Here is a 22,300-nt window from a genome sequence, read left to right as displayed (position 1 = left end):
ACACAGACACACACACACACACACACACACACACACACACACACACACACACACACACACACACACACACACACACACACACACACACACACACACACACATGATTTCAGCAAATAGCAATACATTGTGCAACACTGGTACTGCCACACTACATAAATGACTGTTGTTTAGCAGTCATCAAACAGCAACAGGGGTAAGTCTCTTTTATTTACCTGATTGAGGAGTAATGTTTACCTGTAACTGTCCCTTATTTCAAAAACATATCTCTGATTTTATACCAACCAAAAACTGTTTGAGCTGGTACACTACGGGGTGAGAGCCCCAGTACGCAACACCAATAAATAAAAACAGTCAAACCAGCGTAACAGGGCTGCCAGAACACGAACCAAAAATAGTTCCAGATAGGTAAATTGTTCTTAAATAGAATCAAATAAATCCAACGACTCAAAGGTATACGAAGAACTTTCTTTATTCAACCACGGTAAGCGCTTTCACTTCAGAGCTTCATCAGACCACAATACCAATTACAGATAACCGAATGCTTAAATACACTTAACAATTAGTAAAATCTAAGCTATCAATTAATCAATTGATCACTTAACAACATCAAAACAGATAAACCTGTAGAACACATTTTAAAATAGGCTGAAACAACTTATCCATATCAAATTAATACCAAGGTGAATATACCTGAATAATATATATATATAATAGGCTGAAACAACCTATCCATATCAAATTAATACCAAGGTGAATTCATTATGACATATACATTTAAGTTTTATATTAATTTCTTTATATATATATATATATATATATATATATATATATATATATATATATATATATATGTATATGTTTATGTATTTTTATATATGTTTTAATATAGTATAGAGACAGTTATTATTGTTAACATTTCAGTTTTTTAGTTAGTTAGTTAGCCTTTTAGTTAGATTCTTAGTTATTTCAGACATGAGCATGCGTCAACCCTCTAAATGAGTTGATTGTAGATATATATTATTCAGGTATATTCACCTTGGTATTAATTTGATATGGGTAGGTTGTTTCCACCTATTTTAAAATGTGTTCTACAGGTTTATCTGTTTTGATGTCGTTAAGTGATCAATTGATTAATTGATAGCTTAGATTTTACTAATTGTTAAGTGTATTTAAGCATTCGGTTATCTGTAGTTGGTATTGTGGTCTGATGAAGCTCCCAAAGTGAAAGCGCTTACCATGGTTGAATAAAGAAAGTTCTTCGTATACCTTTGAGTCGTTGGATTTATTTGATTCTATTTGAGAACAATTTACCTATCTGGAACTATTTTTGGTTCGTGTTCTGGCAGCCCTGTTACGCTGGTTTGACTGTTTGTATATCTCTGATTTTGCCTCATAATTTTGCTCTGTCCCTCATAAAATGTTTGATTTACTGGTAAATCATTCAGGATTATAGTCAATACATCCAGACATCAGAGTTTCATACTTCTTATTGTCCAAAAATGCATTTTGATGCAAAATGTGTCATTACTCTAATTCATTTAATAAAATAAATAAAATATTTAAAATATGTTCCTGAACTGTTATTCTGCTATTATGTTTGGCTTTGTCCAGAATTTATGAGCAAAGAAATTGAGTTACATTATCTGGTGATCTGTTGGTATTTAAAAAACTCCATGAAGGATAAAAAAATTCCTGAAGACCAGAAACATCAGCACTTCATAAAATCCAAGGTAAACCCTGAGATTGGTCACTCTGGGCTGCTGATCTGTAGCACTTACATGTTCATTTACTGATTACTGAGGGTCAAATCATAGCCCTGCTTCAGATAAAGCCAAACATCAGAAAATTAATATTTTTTATCCTCATTTGTCCCTAATCAGTAACAGATTTTGCAGGGCCTACACACAGTCAAGGATTACTGGGGGTGGGGGGGGGGCATCCCTGCAGCAACAGGTATCGTAGGTACCTAAGGCAGGCTGTGATGTTAGTTTTAGTTGAGATAATGCCCATCAGCATGATTTAACTAAAGCAAGGGCATTATGTCAGTGATAAAACATTTAATGAAACTGTGAAGCCTGTTACTTGACAAAACACTGTTACTATAACCAGAGATATTTTTGAATTTTATAGAAGATGTAAATAATAATTATTATTATTTATATGTCCTTTAAATAATAGTTATTATTACCAGCTAGTTATTAAGTACACAAGATTGCTGTACTTGTTTTTGTTGGTTTGACAAATGTAACAAAATACCAAAATCAGATAACGTGCTGTAGTTAGGGCCCTCCCCCTGGGCGATAAGGTCCCCAGAGACTGCAGGATTCACTGGTGCTTAAAACTGCCTATGTACACCCAGCTGCAACAAGAAGTGAAAACACTTTCTATGAAGAAAACATTAGTGAAGGAGACAGTAGCTGAAAAGAATTAATGACTTAAATGCCTGAGAAGCAAAATGGCAATATTATAGAACAGACTGATGCCATGGAAACCATGCCTCCATGCAAGAAAATGTGAAGCATATTCAAGAATACAGCAACTACAGAAGCGGTACATTTCAGTCTCAAACAAGTCTAAGCTGGAGATTGAACATGTAAAAATACAAAGAGCAGTTCTAAAAAAACAGAGAACAAAACTGCAGGAAATGTGTGTCTCCATGAAGTCCACCACAGTTATAAACAACTTCTGCTATATAAGGCATACAGAGATGTAAAGCAGGGAATGGTAACACTGAGGGTGTGGTATGGAGAGGACACAAAAGGTTAGGTACAAATCTGTATGTCACCCGGTGGATAGCCAACTGGCTCACAGACAGGACCCAGGAATTTGGAATTGGGGAGTCCACCTCTACAAAGAGGCCAGTCACAAGTGGAGTCCCTCAGGGAACGGTCCTTGGACCGCTCCTTTTTGCCATTTACTACTCTGAACTCAAGGTCAATGTCATTGGCCTCTGGCTGACTAAATTTGCAGATGATTGCAAATTAGGAACTGTTATTGAATCTCACACTGACATAAATGTTCTACAGGAGGGGCTGACACAGACAAACATCTGGTGTCAGAGCCATGGACTACAACTAAAAGCCAAGAAACGCATAATAGTATCCTTTGGGAAGTCATCCATCCCTGGTAACTATCATATTGACAACACACCCTTTAGAGTTGATCCAGTAGTCAGGGACTTAGGGACACAAATAGATAGTAATCTAGCCTTTGATCATAATGTGTCTACAGTGGTGAGGAAATCATTCTATGTTGTGCAACTTATAAACAAAGGTATAAAAACTAAGTCCAAGGAAGTCATTATTCCACTGTATTCGGCATTCATCAGCTCTATCATTGAGTAAAATTCTGCTTTGGTATGTACCTAACCAGGCATATTCAACAAGTGGAATGTCCATAGAGGTTCTTCACTAAAACAATACAGGGCATAAGTAATATGTCCTATGTAGACTGTCTCAAGGCCCTATCCCTGTATACTGTCTCCTTCAGGCTTTTGAGGGGAGATCTATGCCTGGCATACTGGGCATTGTCAGACCCCACTCTGATGGACCTCCTGCATATCCACAAAACATACAGTACCAGAATTACACATTCTAAAGATTTAAACCTTGCCTATAATATAACTAGGATCTGCTGGAGAGATAGGTATGTATCCCAGGGACTACCCCATCTGTGGAACAGGCTGCCCATCCATGTGAAGCAGAGTTCCTCCCTAACCCAATTCAAGTGCAACTTGGACAATTGGATGGGAAACCAGAAATGTATCCCTGGTTTAGCACCTATGTCTCTAATGGACTCAGGTAAGCTGTAAATGGTTCATCTCCCAGGCCAGTGTTTACACTTATCAAGGGTGGCAGAACTTGTAAGAGATTTGGAATGCATGGCTAGGCTTAAAAAGGCCCTTGTTGTTGTTAGTCTAGTAAGCACCTTTGAACCTATGAACCTATGAACCTATGTCAGTGTGCAGAGAGTTTTTGGTGATGGGCATAATACCCCAAATAAGTCAAGTTTCAAAACTTCATGTGGTGGATACATGTGTAATAGAGAGTAGCTAAGCAAATTAACACTCAGTTGAGCAGCTTTCAGAATTACCTACTGCAAACTATACTATCTCTGCATAATAAAATCACATATTTAGACAATGCTGAAAGACACACTAGCCTGTGACATCCTCAGTTAGATAATTCATTGCAGTCACAGAGGTAAAAAAAACAGCCAATAAATGTTACACAGCCGGTATCAATGTATGAAAGTTTTACTAAAGTTCAGACTAAAACATGACATTGTGTTATCTACTGGATAAAATCTAGAAAAAAGGAATTCTCAAAGAGAGAGTCAGTATTCTGAGTTTACTACAACGGTGTTTTTAATTTCTGTGCACACTGTTTATATTGAGTTGGCCAAAGCTTTTCATACTGTTCCCCACACTGTAATTATTGAAATATTAGACAAAAAACTAGATATCCAGCAGATGTCAGGTTGTGAAAGTTGTTGGTAGTCTCTCTGAATGTGAAATAGTAATGAGTGGGGTGCCACAGGGATTTGTCCTGTTTGGCATTCATTTTGTAGACATCCAATCCAATATCCCAGATCACATTTGCTGGTGCTGATTACAAGCTGGGTAATGTTATCTACTCAGCCACTGATACTAAGCAGCTCAGCAAGGGATGATATATGCACATACCTGATGCACTGAAAATGGTCTAATGATAAATGCAAAAAGGTACAGAGTAGTAGCATTTGGCAAACAAACTGCTCCCATCTTATATGTTATAATCGGTAATTCTCCTCTGACAGAGATGATCAAAAAAGACCTGGGTACTTATGTGGACAACTCTCTCATTTGATCCTCATGTTTCCACTGTTCATAACTCAGAGACTGCCCATGCTCTGGAATAGACTTCCCATGCATGTCAAGCAGAGCACCTCACTGGCCCTCTTCAAAAGAAATCTTGATGAGTGGATGGGAAATAGAAATTTCACCTCGGGGATCACTCCAGTGGCTCTGCTTGATAGAGGCACTGGGAACTAATGTTGGGTGGCATGATGCCAGGGCACTTCTATGGGCTAGGCTTGTAAAGGGTCTAGGGCCATTAGCCTATTACACACCTATGAACCTATGAACCATAGTCAGAAAATCCTTCTATCTTGCCCAGTTAATTACCGAGGGAATATCTTCAACAGTCAAAGAAGCCACTCAACCCCTGTATTCTTAGCTTATGAAACCCCTCATTTAATACAATGTCCCGTTTGGTATGTACAAATCCTAGAAAGGCCAAGAAAGGCTCCAGAGATTTCTAACAAAGAAAATTAAAGGTCTCAAATCCTTCAACTATCCTAAAAGATTAGCACAACTCTCCTTATAATCAGTAGCCTAATGACTGCTCTGGAGTGACCTGTCTAGCTTTTTGAGCCATAGCAGACTTAGTTCTGTTCAGTCTCCTATTTTTTGCAAAATCAGTTCTTTTACAAGCACCCACACTTCTTCTTCTTTCATCTATTCCCGGTTAGGGGTCACCACAGTGGATCACCTGTCTGATCATGATTGGCAGTGGAGTTTTACAGTGTCGAGTTGCCAGCCCAGCACCCAACCTTCCATGGAAGGCACACACAAATGCATACAATCATGCATAGGGCCAATTTAGAGTATCCAATACACCTACAGCATGTCTTTGGGATGTGTGAGGAAACCGGAGCACCAGGAGGAAATCCACGCGGCCACAGGGAGGACATGCAGACTCTGCACAGAAGGCACCCCAGCCAAGGATCGAACCGGAGAACCTTTTGCTGTGAGGTGGCAATGCTAACCACTGCACCACCATGACTGCCCCTCTACGAGCACCCACACTATAGACCTAAATTCATTCCAAAACATAAAAAGACTCACTAGAGGGATAGGTTTCTAACAAAGAGTATCCTCAACCTATTGAATAAGTTGCCACCACAGGTTAGCCTTGATGGCTAGGTGGGCAGATACAAATTTATCCCAGGCGTATCATGTAAAGCCCTCCTCTACTTGGGAAATAAGCAGTATTAAGTGCTTGACAAGGGTGGCAAGAACTTTTAAGTTTGTCTGCTTAAAGGTACTTATGACTAGGCATATTATGGCCCCAATGATTGCTTGCCTTCTGTTATTCCTAGTATGTGTTTCTATGTTGCAATGTTCCTGAAAGTTCATTGGAGGCTGTCATGAGGAACTATGGGAACTTAAGGCAGCACATTATTACTTGTAAATGAAAGAAATGCAGAAGAGGACTCAAGTTGGAAAACAAAGTTAAAAATGTGAACAGAAGTAATCATCTTAGTCTCAGGAAAATACTTCTGTTAAGATAGAGGATGAAGCATTAGCCATCTTGGTGAAACAAGAAGAAGCTGTAAAGCTGGATAAAGTTATGCAGATTTATCATCCACAGGAGGCTTGAGAGAAAGCCCGGAAGGAGAAAGGCACAAGTGTTAAGCAACAAGAGAAATTACGAGTTTAACTGAAAGAAGGAAAATGATAGACAATAAGTGGATGTAAGTGACAGAAGCAAAACCTGAGTTTCAAGCATCAAGCAAACAAATCAACATGAAGAAAGGAGAGCAACCTGCGCAGATGAAATGTGTTTTCTATCACATCATGTCTGGAGATGTCCAAAGAAACTTTACCTGGCTGACAGTCACAGAATGACAGCCAGGTGGTCATCTGCTATACCAGAGAAGGACTATCAAATGAATACTCCTAGGAGAAATGGCAAGTCTTTATTTAGGGATAAAATGGGTAACAATGTATGAGAGTAAAGAAGAACCCATGGCAAACAATGGAACAGTGGACAGTCTGAGTAGAATAGCATTTTATACATATTTTCATCCCTGATATTTAACTGCAAGCTACTTTGCGTTGCTGCTGAATAAATGCAGCACTGATAACAGAGAATTCCACAGTGTGCGTGCTACTGTGTTAAGAGTCCCTGTAACACTCGCATTGTATGCAAAGTACTATTTGTAAGGCAATTTAGCCTATGCATGATACCACAGTAAGATTAATCAGTGATATGCAAATTATGTATAATATGCAAAGTACTGGATCTAAAGTACTTACGCCTACACATGATACAGTAGTAGAGTTAATCTTTAATGTTTCTAAGTGTTTGAATAATCCCAGAGATAATATGTAGGAGAAAAGGAAAAAATGTCAAAAAAATTATGTTTAAAGTTTGAACAATGCTCTTGTCCACAGAAATAAAGGCTATTGCAGAGATGTCTGGATACATAATACGTTTGGGTCTTCCCATAGGTGGCTTTTATGAAGAACAGACATAAATAAGCTATTTGGCTGGAGGAGTGAAGGTGCCAGTCTGTACATAAAACATTGACAAGCCTTCTCTTCAGATTGGCCACTTGGGTCAACATGTTAGGTCACCTTCAACCTTCTTCATATCAGTAGGGGGAGCAATATGATGCAGTCCTTTCATCTGTGGTGGGAAAAGTTAATGTAGTGACTGCAAGGGTTAACCATGAAACTGCACTGGAGTATCCTAGTAACAGAGCCTGAGAAGGGAGATACACACCCACAAACACAGGAGTTAAAGTGCAGTAAAAAAAAATATAAAGATCACCTTTTATTCTGGGAGGCTATATTCAAAAAACAGCCGAGAACTGAGGAATGAACAAAGTGTGTTTTGCTAATATTCTGTTTTTTTTTCCTGAAGAAAACATTGCATTTTCATATATGCTTTTGCCAAAATGTGAATTCTGCTGGTTTATCTCAAAATACATACTAATGGTAGACTGCCAATAAAAGGCGTGATAAAGCAAACAACTTGCACAATGTGCAGATATGTTTTATTTGTTTACATTGTTGGAGTGTCATCAAAAGTTTTTATTTACTCTCTTTGTATATCATCTTATGCAATTGTCTATGCTTGCTAAAAAAGCATAACTGAGATATGAAACTAACCAAACCGGTCACAACCCTTATTACTGCTCTATTAAAATATATAAAAAAAACTTCAAATATTTCAAAAACTACAAGAGGAAAACACACAAGATATTGCATTCCATAAAAATACAGGCAAACTACCTGAAGCCCTTTTCAGTGGAAACTTTGGCAATTAACACAATCACTGAAATCCATGAGAAACATTGGGCCAGATTCACGATGGCTTGCACGGAGTGTACGAGTAGAGTAAGACTCCATGCAGCCATCATGTCCGATGAGTGATCCAGGAACAGCTTGTAGGGGCATGTAAGAGAGCTCCTAAAATGTCTCCTACATGGACAGGGCTGGGATATGCAAATTACCTCACTTGCAGCCGAAAGGCATGCAAATGAGGTAAATTTGCGATCCAGGAAGCACAAACCTGTCCGAGTAGGAGCCGTGTTAGCTGCAGAAATGTACTCAGTTGACAACTTGAGTACCGTTCTGCAAATAGCACAATGGAGCCTTGTCAGCTCCAAATAAAGGTTGCATATAGTTGAGGAAGCATGCCAATGGCCAAATATATGGCCATTGGAAATGTTCCCAGATGCAAAATTAAAATAAAAATACTTTTTTTTCGGCGATTTCCAATGTTTAAGCGTAGCACAGCGCCGCGCAAATGGGGTACGCTAAAAAAATTATAAAATAAGAAAATAAAAGCCACAAACATGGAATCTATGAAAACTGTTAAATTACAATGTAAGGGAATAGCAGGCTGAAGACAACATGGCCACCGAGTAGGGGTTGCTAAGGGGAGAAGCCCAGTCTAAGACATGTAACCAAGCATTAGTAGGCAATCCTATGTAAATGAGTGTTAGGATAGTGAATCACACCTTTACATATCAAATGAGCACAGTCAGTGGAGTGTAGGAGTAGGATATGGGGAGTAACAGAGTAGGAGATAGGTGACATCACAAGGGGGGTATGTATGAAAGTAGTGAAGCTCATAGGAGCAGAGTGGCATGTGTCAGCTGTCAGGTAGACATCATGGAAAGAGGTGTGTCAACAGGTAGGCCAGGGAAAGCCAAGAAATGGAAAGTGTATACTGTGGATAACACCAAAGTTTTTTGCTGAGCGGGTATGCGTGCGTGTGTGCGCCTGTAAACCCGAGTAAGACAGAGTGTGCACGTGAAAGCGTGAGTGTGTGCGTGTAAGCCGGAGTAAGCATGTATAAGGCTGTTTAAAGACCTGTAAGTGTGTTTGCGCTGGTGTGCGTGCGTTTTAACCCAAATAAGCAAGTTTTAGTCCGTCTAAGCATGTGTGCGTGCGTGTGAGCTACTGTGAGCGTGTTTGCACTTGTATGCGCGTCGCTCCCCCCTGAGGAAACAGAAAGGAAAAAGGAAGCACAAGAAATAGTAGGAAGCTACCAGGGAATACTAGTAGAGCTAGCAGGTGAAAACAATCAGAATCAGGCAGTTACACAGACAGAACACTAGCCCAGCCCAGCATTTAAAACTCTGCAAACAACAGTGCAGTTTGTTTCTCTCAAGAGACACTGCAACACTGGAGTAAGCTACTAGAAGTGAAAACTGAAAAAGCTTCACTCAGACAGAAAATGCTAGGGGCTGCCATTGCTGTTATAAGGCGACAAATGCAACATGCTGAGGGTGGTGACAATGCAAATGCTGCCAGACAACCCACAGTGAGGAGACAGAGAAGAGTGTACAGGCCCAGGGTCACCTACCAGGGGTCACATGAGCTGGAGATAGTGGAGCGCTATAGAGTGGACAGAGACCTCCTGCAGCAAATTGTTGAGCTGTGCAGGCCACACCTCACACACAAAACCAACAGAGGGGAACCCATCCCAGTGGAAACCAAGGTATGTGTTGGCCTAAGAATACTAGCAACAGGTACCTTCCAGAGACCAACTGGTGATATGATGGGGATATCACAGGCATCAGCATCCAGGGTACTGCACCAGTTCCTGGATGCCATGTCAGCACATGTCGGTGATCAGGTATATTTCCCCAATTCCCGTGAGGTATTGGCCAGCAATATGCGTCTCTTCCAGCAAATAGCAGAATACCCTGAGGTAGTGGGTGCAATAGACTGCACGCATATATGCATCAAAGCACCAGCCGGTGAGCGGGGTAGGGCCTACATTAACTGCAAGGGCTTCCCCTCCATCAACTGCCAGGTCGTGTGTGATTCCCATATCTGGCATCTGATGCAGCTGTACCAGACATTTGCCAATGGGGACATCCCACATGGTCACTTAGTGGGGGATGCTGGCTATGCACTGGAGCCATGGCTGATGACACCCATCAGAAATGCACACACACCTGAACAGGAACGCCATAATGAGGCACATGCACAAACACGAAATGTAATTGAGCGTGTGTTTGGGTTGCTCAAGTCACGGTTCCGGTACCTGGACACATCTGATGGAGCCTTGCAATACTCACCAACTACATGTACCCAAATTGTCATAGTATGTGCTATGATACATAATATGATTCTGTGAAAACAGCTGCAGCAGGACCAGCATAGGCCTGGACCAAACAGCCCCCCACCATTGCCAAGGCCATCACAGGCAGAGCGTGACTCGGAGGAGGAACAACCTGAGCCTGCCCCAGTAGGCAGAAGGAGGCATGCCCAGTATGCCTTGGCCTTGGCAAAGAGGCAACGCATAGCACATACACTGGCTCAGTAGGAACCCTGGAAATTATACCTCTCTCTGACTCCCACATATAGTGAAAGGGATGCCTAAGTTGACACAACCTGCTTTCAAACATGTGCAGGGAGTGTAGTATGTGCATCCGACATAGGCAGCCCTGCAGCACCACCTGAGGCATGATGGCCATGTGTTAAGCAATGTAAGGTAGTGCTAAACAGCATTTACCACCATGTAGTATATGCAAACTTGATGACCTTGAGTATCATCCTACCCTCACCAAACATGATGCCACAATACGAAGACAAGATGATCAATTACAACAATTGTCTTAAGTATTGGTGTCAGTGAAAGGGGATCCAATGCCTGTCAGCCTGGGATGACATGCTCGACAAGACATGATGCTTTGCTGGGGATGGCTTTCACCTGTCACCTGTGGCCTTTTGGATATTGCCAAAGGCTTTTGTCACCCCCATAGTGCCTTTTTTAGGTAAGGCTCAAAAGACAAACCCACCTCCATAGGTATCACAAGGGATAAGAAACTAGACGTAATGCTACTCAATACCAGAAGTCTAAACTGCAAGATGCATGCACTCCAAACTCTCCACAGCATGGAGAATGTTGATATCTGTGCAGTAACAGAAACCTGGTTCAAGGCTCCCAAGAGCACCCTAGCACTAACAGGTTACACCTCATACCATGCTATACAGCCACAAAATATGGAACAAACTACAAAAGGAGGGTGAGTATCAATATTTGTCAAAGATACCCACACCCCCAGGTTGGTGGCACAGCATGAAGCATCAGAGACTATCCATGTGCAACTAACAGTGGGTAAAACCGCCTTCCAGTTCATAGCCACACTTGGAACCACACTTGGCTGACTGGAGAACACATGAAAATATGAAGGTCTCCCCAAACACCATTATATTGGGCGACTTCAACTACCCAAACATAGACTGGGAGCATTACCCTAGCTGCAACACCCTAGCCCAAAGGTTCCTAGAATTTATAAACTCAAATGCTATGGAACAACTTGCTACCACTCCCACAAGAGGAAAAACATACTGGACCTGATCATCACCAACATGTGGACTCTATGCCCAAGACAAGAAGTGTATCCTTCACTGGTAAGATCAGACCATAGAGTAATCTCACTGGATATTCACATCCCGACCCCAGCCCATGGCCAGAAAACCACAGTGAAAAATTTCACTAAGGCAAATGTCACACTCCTCAAAACCAAGGTAGAATCCTTCACAGCCCCTGTGCCTGTGGAAAATACGGCCCAGACCTCAGAACCCATTATAAACACATTCTATGAACACCTTCAGGAATCCATGGATCATGCAATCCCAAATAAAACCAAGATCCAATCCTCCAAAGGCAGACATCCTGTCTGGTGGTCCCCAGCCATAAAAAAACATACAATACAAGGAGGAAGCTACTATATGATAGAGCAAAATCCCAAAAAGGGAAGGCATCTCTGATCAGTATTACTGAAAAACTACGGCCACACATAAAATCGTCTAAGGCCATCACTGAGATAAAAATTGTACAGGACACTAAGGATAATCACAAGGCTTTCTTTAGTTATGGTAGTTATGGTAGGAACCTAGGTGGGAATTCCCAGATATGCTCAGAATTAGTCCAAAATGACAAACAATACACCAAACCCACAGACATTGCCAACATCTGAGCTGACAGGTTCAGTGCAAACTCCCCCCCCCCACCAAAAGGGCAAATATCTATCCCAGCAGAGTGCTGGCCCCCTGATATCTCAGATGCCCAGGTAACAGCCAGCCTCTCCAAAGCAAATCACACAGCATCAATGGGACCAGACAGTGTCCTGGGCTGTGTCCAACATGAACCCCAAGAAGAATTGAACACAAACATAAAACCACTGTTCAATCTCAGCCTTACTACAGGATATGTACCCAAAGAGCAGTGTACAGCAACAGTGATCCCTCTCCACAAAGGTGGTGCCTCAATGGATACTGCAGACTATTGGACCAGAAGCCTGAGTAGCTTGGTCTGCAAAGCTATGGAAAGGATCATCATGGACTTCAGAAATAAAGATATTGGGGACCTACAGACACTGGATCCTACCCAGTTTGGCTTTGTTAAGGGCAGATCCTGCCTCTTAAACCTGGTTGAGTCATTTGAAACAGTCACCAAGGCCATTGACGAGGGGAAGGTGGTCCACACAGCCTACCTGGACCTCGCAAAAGCCTTCCATACAATACCCCACTTGGTCATTATAGATAAGCTCACCAGCTTCAATATAAACCCCTATGTCACTAGATGGGTTGCAAACTGGCTCAAGGACAGAACACACATGGTCAGAAATGCTGGAGCCATGTCAGACCCCAAACCAGCTACAAGTGGCATCCCACAAGGCTCAGTCCTGGGACCTCCCTTGTTTGGTATATATTTCTCGGAGGTACAGGCCAACACAGAAGGACTGTGGCTGAACAAGTTTGCAGATGACTGCAAACTGGGCGCCATAATCGACCCTCCAGCTGACACAAGCATCCTACAAAAAAGCCTCATAGAAACAGACAACTGGTGCCAGAGCCATGTCCTCAAGCTAAACGCTAAAAAGTGTATAGTCATCCCCTTTGGCAAAAACTAAGTGCCAACAAATTACCACATAGGTGGTAACCCATTAAGTATGAAAGAAGTGATAAGGGACCTGGGGACCCAAGTTGATAGCAATCTCACATTTGACAACCACGTGGCCAAAGTGTTTAGAAAAACATTTCATATAGCCCACCTAATCATGAAGGTATTCACATCTAGATCAGGGGAGGTCATCGTGCCTCTTTACTCATCCCACATCAGGCCCATAATTGAGTACAATGCCCCTTGTGGGCTGTACCTTATCAGACACCTGCAGCAGCTGGAAAGACCACAAAAGTACCTCACCAGGAGGATTAAAGGGCACAAACACATACCATTTGCTGCCCGGTTAAAGAAACTGCAGCTCCACTCAGTGGCATACTGCTTGCCCAGAGGTGATCTGTACCTGATGTATAAAGCCATGTCCAACCTGGAATCAATGGACATGCTGCACCTTGGAAAATCAGAATCCCATCAAGCTACGCGCTCAAGAGACCTGAACCTTAGGACTGAAATAAATAGGACATGCTGGAGTGACAGATTCATAACCCAGAGGCTCCCTCCACTCTTGAGTAAACTCCCACTCCAGGTTAGCCAGAGTCCCTCATTGACTCTCTTCAAGAGGAATCTGGATTAGTGGATGGGAGATTGTAGGTTTACCCTGGGTATCGCTTCTATGTCACTGTTAGACAGAGGCACAGTATACTAACCTTGAAAAATGTCATGGCAAACTCCACTTAAAATGTGTGTTGAAAGCCAAACACACTCTGGCTAGGATTATAAATACCCTAGGGCAGATAGCCTAGTATGAACCTATGAATAGAATCACACACACCAACTAGTACAACTGTGGTCAATGTGGAGTAATGTATGGCAATGTCCACCCAAGTTGGCGAATATACAGCAATGTCGGACAAGCCTGGTTTAAGTAGGCCATAGCTGAACAAAATGCAACATGCTCATAGTTGCCCAACTGGCCCTTAACCAGTCTGGTCTGCTCAGTATAAGCATTTAATGCAGTGATGGGACTCAAACCCATGATACTGTGCACCCTAGTGAAAGTACTGAACCACTACACCATGACGGTATTGCAGTGTTCAGCCAGTATGAAAGAATGTTGACAAGTCTTTGCAAACTATCCCATGGAAACCCTGCAGGCACAGCACAATCCCTGTTGAGTTATGACACAAAGGAGTCTGGCAGTAAGAACACAACATGACTTCCAACACACACAGTATAAATGTCAGTATTGGTCATGTTCACACACAGCCACAAATGTAGTGGACTTCAGATCACAACATATGGAAATGTCACACTGGGCATGCTCACACACTTGGATAAATGAGACATATGTCAGGCAACAAACCATGGAAAGCCTGAACTGGGCATGCTCACAGACTTAGGCCATGTCTGAGTATAGAAGTCGGCCACACATATCTGGCAGTTGTATGTGTTAAGCCAGGAACCTCCCACGATCCCGCAATCTGCCCTGTGCACACAGTTAAATGACAACAGACACATATATTAATATACTGGAACCCTGTCATGATCAAACATGTTACGCAGATACACAAGTTGTTCATAGAAACTGGGAAAGCTGCGGCAATAAAGACCTGCAAACAGTATCAGCAACAAATATTGTGCATCCCCAACATAAACATAGGTGCAGAGGTCGATGCTAGGCTGTCTGCCCTAGGGAATTCATAAGCCTAGGCAGAGTGTATTTGGCGTCCGCCTCCCCAGTAGAGTAGCCTACTGTGCCTCTGTAAAGTAGGTCACAGAAGGCACCCTTCAAGGCTAGTTTGCTGTGCCTCTGTCAAGCAGGGACACAGTGGAGATCCCAGGGGTGAATATGCAATTTCCCATCCATGCGGCTGGATTTTGCTGGAAGAGGGCTGGCGAGGGGCTATGTCTAACTTTAATTGGGATTCAATTCCGGAGTGAGGGGAGCCTCTGGGTAATGCATCTGTCCCTGCAGCATGTCCTATTTAGTTTTGTGCTGAGGTTTAAGTCCCTGGAGTGTGTAGCTCTAAGGGTCTTGGATGTTATGAGATGGAGCATGTCCATTACTTCTGGGTTTGACATGGCTGTGTACGTCAGGCATAGATTACCTCTGAGTAGGCATTAAGGAACTGAGTAGAGCTGGAGATCCATTAGTTGAGCTGCATAGGACATCTGTGTATAGCCCATGATCCTCTTGGGGAGGTATTGTTGTGGACACTGTAGTTGCTGCAGGTGTTGGGTAAGGTACACCCCAAAAGGGCCATTGTAGTCAAACATGGGCCTGATGAGTGACTAGTAGAGGGCCACAATGACCTCCCATGATCTACATGCAAACCCCCATGTGATAAGGAGGGCTATATAAAGGTCTTTGCAATGACTCTGTCAATGTGATTAGCAAAGGAGAGGTTACGATCTATGTTGGTACCCAAATCTGTAAATACATCTTCTGTACTTAATAGATTACCACTTATGTGGTGATTTGTGTGCACCTTGTTTTCCCCAAAGGGGATGACTATGCATGTCTTAGAATTTAGCACGAGGCCATGGCTCTGGCAACAAGCATCCATCTCTGTGAGACCCTTATGGAGGAAGCATGTGTCAGCTGCAGTGTTGCTAATGGCCCCCGGTTAGCAGTCATCTGTGACGTTTGTTAGACATAATCCCCCCATGTTAGTCTGAACCTCAGAGAAGTACATACCGAACAGGACAGGTCCCACAACTGAGCCCAGTGAGACACCAGTTGTATCTGGTCTGGAACTGGACATGGCACCTGCAATTCTGATCATGTGGGTTCCATCCCTGAGGCAGATAGCAACACATCTAGTGATATAGGGGTTGATATTTAAGCTGGTAAGCATATGTATGATGCCTGAGTGGGGTATTGTGTTGCAGGCTTCTGCAAGGTACAGGTAGACTGTGTGAACTACCTTGTCCTCATCCATGGCTTCAGTAACCATTTCAAAGATATGAACTATGTGTAAGAGGCAAGATCTGCCCTTAACAAAGCCGGATTGTGTATGATCCACTGTCTGGAGGCTCGCAATGTTTTTGATTATGACTTCCATGATAATACGCTCCATAGCTTTTTCTACCACACTAGTCAGGCTTATGGGGTGATAGTTCCTGTGGTCCGTTGTGGCACCACCTTTGTGGAGTGGGAGCACTGTATCTGTATGCCATTCTCAGGATACATATCCTGTAGTAAGGCTAAGTTGGAACAGTGACTTAATGTGAGTGTTCAGTTCTACTCAAAGCTCGTGTAGGACACAGCCTGGGACACCGTCCGGTCCCATACATATGCTGTGTTATTTGCTGTGGAGAGGGCACCTGTCACCTGTGCATCTGTGATGTCAGGGAGGTTACATTCATTTGGGATGGGCATCTGTACCCTTGGGGGGTAAGGGGGGGGTGTTTGTGCAGACTCTGTCTGCCAGGGTGTAGGCTATGTCCGTAGGTTTGGCATATTTTGTGCTGTTATGCAACAATTCAGAGCATATCTGTGTTGTTTCCACACATATTCCTGACATAACTAAAGAAGGCCTTGTGATTATCTGTAGTGTCTGGTCAATTTCACTGTCACAATGTGCAAGTGATGATTATATGAGGGATTGAAGTGTCTTGCCAAAACTGTTCAGAGATGTCCTCCCTCTGTGGGATATTGCTCTGTTATGTAGTAGCTTCCTCCTTCTGTTGTACAGCTTATATATGGCCGGGGTCAACCAGACAGGTCTCCTGTTTTGGAGGAGTCATGGTTTTATTTGGGATAGCATGATCAATGCATACCTGCAGGTGCTCATACAATGTGTTTGTAAAGGATTCTACAGATTGGGCTGTATTATCCTCCAGCACAGGGCCTTTGAAGTATTCCACCCCAGTCTTCACAAGTGCAAAGTCTGCTTTTGAGAAATTCTTTACAGTGATTTCCTTGGCTGGGGGTGGGGATGGGATATGGATGTCCAGGGAAAGTTGTTTATGGTCTGATCTTAACAATGAGGGTTCTACCTCTCGTGTGGAACATAGAGTCCCCATGTTGGTAATGATCAGGTCCAATATGTATTCCCCCTTGTGGGTGTGGTGACTAGTTGTGCCATAGCACATGGATCCACAAATTGTAGTGGCTGTAGGGTGATGTTGTTGAGGGCCTGAGTAGTATCCCCAGTCAATATTTGTGTACCTGAAGTCAACCACTATAATGGTGTGTGTGAAGACCTTCATATCCTACACTGTTCCCAGGAAAGCCGGGTGCGGTTCCTGGGTATGGGGGGGGGGGTGGTCTGAACTACACACCAAACCAAAAGGCGGTTTTGCACAATGGTAGTTGTATATGTATGGCCTGTCATGCTTAGTGCAGTGGTATCAACCCAGAGGTGTGTGTATCTGTGATGTATATGGATACACCCCCTACTTGTGTTGTGTGTTACAAGTCCTGTGATCACGAAGCATGGTATAGAACATAACCTGACAGTGCCAGTGTGCATATGTGACCCTGAACTAGGCGTCTGTTAATGCACAGATATTGTTATCCCCCATACTGAGGGATAGTAAAAGATGTACATTCCTCTTTGGAAAGACTGATGATGTCAGCACCCTATAAATACAGCAGGAGAAGGGAAATCATCTAGTAATGTGAATAGCGTGCTACGCTAATGCGTCTCTCTCAAGTATCATAACCTAGTTAGGTAGGGGTTTGAATCTTGTAAATGCTGGGTGTGGGGTGGCAGGGGGGTATGTATGTATGCAACTCTCTGTGAAAAGAATGGCCTTTTTGAAGACTGGGATAACATGCTAAAAGATGTACATTCCTCTTTGGAAAGACTACTGATGTCAGCACCCTATAAATACAGCAGGAGAAAGGAAGTCATCCAGTAATGCGAATAGCTCACTGCACTAATGTGTCCTTTTCAAGTATCATAACATAGTTAGATAGGGTTTTGAATCCTGCAAATGCTGGGTGTGGGGTGACAGGGGGGTATGTATGTATGCAACTCTCTGTGAAAAGAATGGCCTTTTTGAAGACTGGGATAACATGCTAAAAGATGTACATTCCTCTTTGGAAAGACTGATGATGTCAGCACCCTATAAATACAGCAGGAGAAGGGAAGTCATCCGCTGATGCGAATAGCGCGCTGCGCTAATGCGCCTCTTTCAAGTATCATAACACAGCTAGATAGGGGTTTGAATCCTGCAAATGACATGTCTGTGTTTGTCACACAGTTTGTCAATGTGTTGTGTGTTTTGCTTTTATTATTGTATGACATATTATTATAACAGTAATTTCAATGCACACATCAGGTATGTGTGTGCCACATACAGATATGTACCTGTGACCTTTAATAGTTCCTATGTGTGAAGCCTGCCTCATATGATTACAGTTGTTACCTTTGCCAGCATGTGCCGCAGCTTACCAGACCTTAGGCCATACATGTATGTTGGTGACAATGCAGGCTACTGCAATGATCTGTGTCCTAGGCCAACTATGTGACACAAACCCATGAAAGCTTTGATAGATTAATGTGGGTGAGGGTTCATGTCTGGAGTATATGTCAGACATGTTAAAACACAGCAAAGTCTGTGAGTGATGGACATCCAGTGTAGGTGTATGGCAACTGCTGCAGATATGCATACAGACACCCTCTTGCTTAGGTGATACACCGAGGGACTGCAGAATACCTTTGGAAATGTGAATATCACAGGATAGACAAGATAACACTTGTCCACATGTACACACCATTACCCATTCTACATGATGGGTGCTACCACCTACATGGTTCTGTTGGAATACTATGCTAACTACATGCCGATGACAATGCTACAGTTGCGTTACAGCAATACAGCATGGCTTGGACAACAGGTATCTGTCTGTATGACACCCTTGTGGTGGTTAGGTGTGTCATGTGTAGAATGCATTGTAGGCCACTGTATGCATTTGCAGTCATGGATGGACATATCCGTAGTGTGTTGACATGTACGTGAGACTGCTATATGCCAAAGAGTATTGTTCCCAGGGATGTGTGGGGCTCAGTAAGAATGGCTAATGGTATAGTGTAGTACTGCAGGGATATCACTGACACCAGGTTCCTACATCTGTGTATCAGTTGAGGAGACAGCATGTAATGACCACGGAATGTCAGGCTATGTAGGCTGTGTATAGTACCAGAATGCAGACCATTGACATATGGAAACCGTATCACCCACAGCATACTGTCAAACCATGTCATGTTCCATGCTAACCATGTTCACAAATGTACACCTGCAACTCTGTGCTGCAAACATCACATATGTACTGTCCGCACCCCAACACATGCAGGCAAAGGTACACACAACAGCCACGTGGCACATGTGCAGACAGTACACTTTGGGAATTAACACTGGTGTATACAAAACTACAATGACAATGATAGTTAATGCATCATGCATGCTCGAATATACCCACAACAATATCATTACACTGTACTGTTAACAACATGATATTATTACTACAGTGCTATGTAGTCACCCTGTGCATCAGCACCATGCTATCCTGTTCCTGCATCAATGTTACAGATGGCAGAAGGTGGCACAATTTGATCATATGCACAGGGTGTGTACTTGGTTTGCCAGAGTCTGCCATTGACACATCCAATCAACATGTATGTGTGTGTGTGTTAGTGAGGGACAACAGTACAACATGGGGCAATGTTGATGCAATGTGTGTGTGTGTGTGTATGTGTTAGCCCTAGGTGTTAGCATTATGTGTGTGTGTATGCTTTCACACAGTTCCACCACGTGGCTGCCATATACGGGTGTTTGTGGACAGCCATAGACTGTACCTGCAGGTCATACAGATCACTGTCTCTGGCCACGGACACTGTACCTGTGCCTGGCAGGGGTGCTACGGACAGTATCAGGTACTAAGCCAGACTGGGTACTGTCATCAGAAGCAGTGGGTTGTTGACTGGACACATGTCCCTGCTGGGACTGTCCAGAGCCACATGCACGTGGTCTTCTAGGACGGTATAATGACAGCACAGACCCAACATTGCTGGGGCTGGTACTGGCACTATGGGAGCGGCTGAGGGTTTGTTGTCATCCGCGATGACTGCCAGCTGATGATGTTGCTGGCATACGTCCACGTCGAAGCCTCAACCGTCCTGCACTGTCCTGGCTCCTGGACATGTAGTTGTGGAAGAGATCTAATGTGTTCCCCCAACGTCTGTCAATGACCTCACTGAAATTACGGATGGCAGCCGCAACGTCACGCATAGTGTCATTCATAGCAGTGCGATGTGCTCTAAAGCTCCCTCAGACCCTGTCTGGTGTACCGTTCCATACGTGCCTGTGCCTGCATTACAGCCCAGAACATAGCTGAGGTTGAAAGACCTCTGTGGGCACGTCTGACAGGGGCAGTACAACCACGGATGCTCCCACGAGAACCCCTGGACATCTGCCTGTGTGGTACCATGTCAGGAATCTGGCCATGGCTGCTGTGAGGGGATGCATGTGCCAATGATACCACACTACCCTGGTCAATGCCCACTGTATGCTGTCCCTCAGCTAAGGACATTGGTGACAATGGATGTATCGGCAGGATGACTGTGCGCATTGATGGGGTTGACTGCTGTGTAGTGTCAATTGGCTGACCAACGACAGACCCTGTCACACCTCCCTGTGCCATTACACATGTATCATCATTATCACTATCCCCAGCAGTGGCTTCAGGTTCCCTGCTGCACTCCACCAGAGCAACATCAGAACCTGTGAGAGGAAGATAGGAAACACAGTTTACAAATGTGTACACAATGTTAGCACACATGCACACATGCACACAGGCGCACATGCACACAGGCACACATGCACATAGGTACACATGCACACAGGCGCACATGCACAAATGCACACAGGCGCACATGCACACATACACACATGCACACAGGCACACTCCTCAGTACAGCAGATACAAACACAGACACACCTGCAATCCAACACATACACAATACTGTTTGAGGGTGGGTGACAGTATCACAAGGAATAACATCACTGCACACGTGTCAGCATGCAGATTATGTGTTGCACAGGAACATGCAGTGCAAGTGTAGACAGCCCTTGTTAATAACAGTATACGTGTACTTGATGGTTGTGTGTAGTTGTTCAGTGATTGTCTCCATCCTGGGACACAATGTGTACAAGGACATGACAATGTTGTGCAAGTGTTACAGGCTGTGGGTGCATATATTTGCACACACACACACACACACACACACACACACACACACACACACACACACACACACACACACACACACACACACACACACAACACATGACAGTGCTATGCAATAACTGCTATGTGTACTTTTATGGTCAGTGGAACTGGATGTGGTGTAGTAACATGAGCCATGATCAACATGCTTCTTGTGGTGAGTCAACAATAATAATGTGTGCCAGACAGGCAGCTAGCATGCTGTGCCTGAAGTGCAGTAACGTGACTACATCCACAATTACACAGCCACTTGTTACATGGGTGTGTAAGGTGGCCAATAGTGAGCATTGCCTAACATGAATGTATTATTTGTTCAAGACTGTTGCTCAAAGACATGGTAGGCCTCTACCCCTCAGGTATATTATGTGTGCTGTGTAGAGGATAAGTGGGATACTGAAGGGTGGCCATACAGCAGGTGTCATAATTGGACCTGTGTAGCAGGCTAAGGTGTAGTGTCTATGCCAAACATGTGTGTGTTGTGTACATGTGTATCAGATATGCCTATACAATGTCCAGTACTGTGTTGCCACACATGTGTGTCATGCTCTGTGTATTGCATGTGAGTGAGGCAGCTACTGAGAATAATGGGATATGCATAGTCTCACAGCACACATGCACAGCATGCATTATGCGTAGGTGTTACATGTGCACACACTACACCTCCATATGACATGCACATGTCATTAGCAATAGTATTGTTATTACACACTCACCAGCATGGATTGGCTGCCTTGCTGTCACTCCAGCGGGACCTGCAAAAATATGACAGTGATTGCCAGTGGCCACAACTGTGCCATTGATACTGTGAGTATGATAAAGTACAGTAGTACAACAGGTGGTTTTCACAGTTGTACAGATTATG

This window comes from Protopterus annectens, chromosome 6.part1 (genome assembly GCF_019279795.1).
Source record: "Protopterus annectens isolate FY-2018-M chromosome 6.part1, PAN1.0, whole genome shotgun sequence".
In the NCBI taxonomy this organism is placed as follows: domain Eukaryota; kingdom Metazoa; phylum Chordata; order Ceratodontiformes; family Protopteridae; genus Protopterus; species Protopterus annectens.
The sequence above is the reverse complement of the archived record's forward strand: the minus strand, read 5'-3'. Positions refer to the sequence as shown.